Raw genomic sequence first — 5,132 nt, forward strand, 5'->3', positions numbered from 1 at the left:
CACTCATTGGAATAGTGTCCGGGTCTTCCACAATTGTAGCAGTTTCGCTCTCGACTAGAAGATCTTTTGTCATTGTAGGACCTTGACTTAGAGCTTCTATCTTTGCTTCTACTCTTGTAGAACTTGTTGAAGTTTTTCACCATTAAGCTCAATTCTTCATTGAAGTTTTGTTTCTCACTTGATGATGTAGGGGCTTCACATGAGGCTTTGTAGGCACCACTTGATTTGTTGTGAAGTTCCTCTTTATCCTTAAGTGACATCTCATGAGCAACAATTCTTCCAATTACCTCCGTTGGCTTGAGATCTTTGTAATTGGGCATCATTTGGATCAATGTGCACACGGTATCATATTTTCCATCCAAGGCTCTTAGAATCTTCTTGATGATGAATCTATCGGTCATCTCTTCACTTCCTAAGCCAGCAATCTCATTTGTGATGAGAGCAAGCCTAGAGTACATTTCAGCGACACCTTCACCATCCTTCATTTTGAACTTGTCAAGTTGACTTTGAAGCACATCCAATTTGGATTCCTTGACGGAGTCGGTTCCTTCGTGCATATCAATCAAAGTGTCCCAAATTTCCTTTATATTCTCAAGACGGCTGATTTTGTTGAATTCTTCGGGGCACAATCCGTTGAAGAGAATATCACAAGCTTGAGCATTGTATTGCAACATCATCAACTCATCCGCGGTAGCTTCACGGTTTGGTTCTCTCCCATCAAAGAAGTCACCTTGCAAACCAACGCACACAATAGCCCAAACGGCGGGGTTATGTCCAAGAATATGCATTTTCATTTTATGCTTCCAACTAGCAAAATTAGTACCATCAAAGTAAGGACCTCTACGGTGATAATTTCCCTCGCTAGACGCCATACTCTCCTAGGTTGTGAAACCAAGGCTATGACCACCAACGGCTATGGAATCAAAGCAAATGGAGACCAAAGCTCTGATACCACTTGTAGGATCGAAAGTATGTCTAGAGGGGGGGGTGATTAGACTATTTGACCAAATAAAAACTTAACCTTTTTCCCAATTTTAGTTCTTGGCAGATTTTAGCTATTTTAGGACAAGTCAAGCAATCATCACACAATTCAAGCAAGCATGCAAAGAGTATATTGGCAGCGGAAAGTAAAGCATGCAACTTGCAAGAATGTAAAGAGAAGGGTTTGGAGAATTCAAACGCAATTGGAGACACGGATGTTTTTCTCGTGGTTCGGATAGGTGGTGCTATCCTACATCCACGTTGATGGAGACTTCAACCCACGAAGGGTAACGGTTGCGCGAGTCCACGGAGGGCTCCACCCACGAAGGGTCCACGAAGAAGCAACCATGTCTATCCCACCATGGCCATCGCCCACGAAGGACTTGCCTCACTAGCGGTAGATCTTCACGAAGTAGGCGATCTCCTTGCCCTTACAAACTCCTTGGTTCAACTCCACAATCTTGTCGGAGGCTCCCAAGTGACACCTAGCCAATCTAGGAGACACCACTCTCCAAGAAGTAACAAATGGTGTGTTGATGATGAACTCCTTGCTCTTGTGCTTCAAATGATAGTCTCCCCAACACTCAACTCTCTCTCACAGGATTTGGATTTGGTGGAAAGAAGATTTGAGTGGAAAGCAACTTGGGGAAGGCTAGAGATCAAGATTCATATGGTAGGAATGGAATATCTTGGCCTCAATACATGAGTAGGTGGTTCTCTCTCAGAATATATGAGTTGGAAGTGTAGATGTGTTCTGATGGCTCTCTCCACGAATGAAGAGGAGGTGGAGGGGCATATATATATAGCCTCCACACAAAATCCAACCGTTACACACAATTTACCAATCTCGATGGGACCGAATCACAAACTCGGTCGGACCGAAATAGTAAACCTAGTGACCGTTAGTGATTTTCGGTGGGACTGACATGCAACTCGGTAGGACCGATATGGTTAGGGTTAGGGCATAACGTAATCTCAGTGAGACCAATTACACAAACTCGGTGAGACCGATTTTGGTAATTAGCTAACCAGAGAGTTGGTCAGGCAAACTCGGTGGGACCGATTTGCTCTTTCGGTGAGACCGAAAAGTTACAAAAAGGAAACAGAGAGTTTGCATTGCAATCTCGGTGGGACCGATCCGCTCTTTCGGTGAGACCGAAAAGTTACGAAAAGGAAACAGAGAAATTGCAATCCCATCTCGGTGAGACCGAGATCCCTATCGATAGAACCGATTTGCTTAGGGTTTGGCAATGGCTATGACAAGTGAAACTCGGTGGCGCCGGATTGAAAGAATCGGTATGACCGAGTTTGGCTTTGGGTTTAGGTCAAATGTGGATAAGTGAAAGTAGCTGAGGATTTTGGAGCATATCATTAAGCACTTGAAGCAAGAGGCTCATTAAGCAACACCTCATTCCTCCTTGGTAGTATTGGCTTTTCCTAAAGACTCAATGTGATCTTGGATCACTAAAATGTAAAATGAAGAGTCTTGAGCATATGAGCTAGAGCCAATCCTTTATCCTTAGCATTTTGAGGGTTCCACTTTCACCATCCATGCCATGCCAATCATTGAGCTTTCCTGAAATGATCATCTTGGAATAGCATTAGCTCAATGAGCTATATGTTGTTATGAATTACCAAAACCACCTAGGGATAGTTGCACTTTCAGAGAGAAACTTTGCTTATCAGCATTCTGAAGACTAAGGGGCTCCTTGGCAGGCTCTGGATAGATGGCTTCAACTGACATGTCCATGTCAGGCAGAAAAATCTGATGATTGCGAGCAGAGGGCTGATAGGTGACAACTGAGTGTAGTTTGATCAGACGCATAATCCATGGAGCATAAAATTTCAAGCCAAAGAGATCAGATCCTGATGCAGCAAGTTGGCGGATGAAGAAGTCTTGTGCATTGAAGCTTTTTCCATGAAGAATATGGAAGACCAAAGTCTTCATTGCACCTTCTAGCTTTGCATGTGGAGAATGTCCTTGGATGGGCTAGAGAGTTTGCCTTATGATGTGATAGATAGTGCGTGGCAGATAATCAAGGTCTTCAACAAAGAACTCCTTAGGATATTCAACATCTGGAGGCAAAGGCTTCATCATGCTAAGCATCTGACTCATGTTGGGTTCAGGCTTGTGAAAAATGCTTTCCATAGCAGCAGTGTGAAGCTGACAACCAGGTTCATAAAGATCTCCTGGAGTGGGCAGGCCAGTGAGCTCAATGATATCAAAGGCTTTGGCTTCGTGATGAACATTGTCTGTCATCCACCCAAGGACCCAAGTCTTCGGATCCCTGTTGTAGCCACGAATATGAAGAGTGGCATAGAATTGGAGCAGAAATTCTTCGTTCCAGTGCTCCTTGTCAGTGATGAACTGCAACAAACCAGATTCTCTGAAGCAATCCAGCGCTTCTTCCAAACAGGGCAGACCAGTTATGGCTTAAGTGTCAAGACGCATATGGGGAAAAAATGCGACCTTGATTGTACAAGATGCATGAGTAATAACTGCACTGCTGATAGCTCCAGAACTGATCAGAAGATATTCTTGCCTTTGAGTAGGGGTTCTTGGCGCTATTGAAGAAGGTGTTGTGTGCTTTGAAGCCATTGACATTGAACGATCCGGGTGCAGATGCAGTGCCTGGAAACCTAGGCAGCCTTGGCATTGGCTTCTAAACCTGAGGCCTGCGCTCGATGTGATAGTCAAATTGGGGACCAGCAGCAGGTGGAGGAACAAGAGGAGGCCATTTGACAGTGATGAGCTGACCATAGTTGTATGCTTGCTCAATAGTATGTGGCTTTGGTGGCGGAACAGGAGCAGTGGCATCAACAGAGGCGTCAGGCTGCACATCTGTTGCAGGTGCATCATTGGCTTCATTAGCCTCTGGCACAGTGTTAGGTGCAGGCTCCATAGTGTCTTCAGCCATGACCACGACATTGGCTTCAGTGGTGTTAGTGATGGCAGCCTCAGGATTCTCAACCTCCACTTGAGGGGCTGGAGGGTCGGTCACGTTTTCCTTGAGAACAACATCTTCAGCCATTTTGGCTTCGGATTCAGACTCGTGCATTGTGGGAGTGACTTGGGGCCTTGGTCCTTTGCGAAGCCTGTGTAATGCGGGCGACGCTTGTGGAGATGGAGTGTGCTGGGCCACAAAGTCATCATCATCTTGCACTATTGGGGTAGTTTGCGGTTGGGGAGAGCTTGCAGTGTCTTGTCTCTGTGGATGATCAGCCCACGATGCATCCTGAGCAGTTGGCGTCAGAGGACGACCAATGCTGATGAGTTCGTTGTGCATGAGCACAGGCGATGATACCAGTTGGTGCTCGATCTGAGGAAGGACTTCATCATCTTCAACATTTTCATGGTGACCAATGTCTTCAGCAGCGATGGGGTCAACTACTGGAATGTCTTCAGCTTCAGGAGCCTCTGTGGAAGTAGGCTCATGAACTATCATCCGTCGTTCTTGATGCGACGATTTAGGACAAGCAACCGAGATGGGCTCGACAACAAGGGGCTCTGTGGGAGTAGCCCGATCTTTCTTGGTTTTGCGCTTCTTGGAGGGAGCGACATCAGAAGCTTTAGGATATTTCCTCTTTCTGGCTTCAGCCTCGGCAGCCCTTATCTTCTTTAATTCTGAAGCCACTATGGGGACATTAGGCTTCGAGCCTGTCATACTGGCTGGGAAGACAATGGGATGTGCTTCCTGCCTTGTTGCTTCTGGTTCGGCCACAGCTGGCTTCTTCTTCTTCATTGCAGCCATCCTGGGATCGATGCCAGGACGCCCAAGAGCCTTGCGCTTTTCAGCTTCATTGTAGGCTTGCACGCACTTGTCAGCCAGACTCTTCATGCGCTCATGAGAACCTTTAGCTTCTTCGCGTTTCTTGAGAAAGGCTTCCTTGAGCTCGTGCAGCATAGTCTTGAAGTTCTTGACATCTTGCACGCTGAGCTTTGCCATGTGCTGCTTGAACTGAGCTTTCTCATAGTCGATCTTTTGCTTCAGTTCAACGATGCGCTGAGCTAGAGCTAGCTCAGAAGCAATGGCACCAGTGAAAGCGACGCTGAGGCCAATTGGAAGTTGCAGATCATCAAAGCTGAGATTGGGGGTTTCAAACCACTCATCAATGAAGTTGTGGATGATTGCCACATCAAAGAGAGGCAA

Source organism: Triticum aestivum, chromosome 2A (genome assembly GCF_018294505.1).
Source record: "Triticum aestivum cultivar Chinese Spring chromosome 2A, IWGSC CS RefSeq v2.1, whole genome shotgun sequence".
NCBI classification, from domain to species: domain Eukaryota; kingdom Viridiplantae; phylum Streptophyta; class Magnoliopsida; order Poales; family Poaceae; genus Triticum; species Triticum aestivum.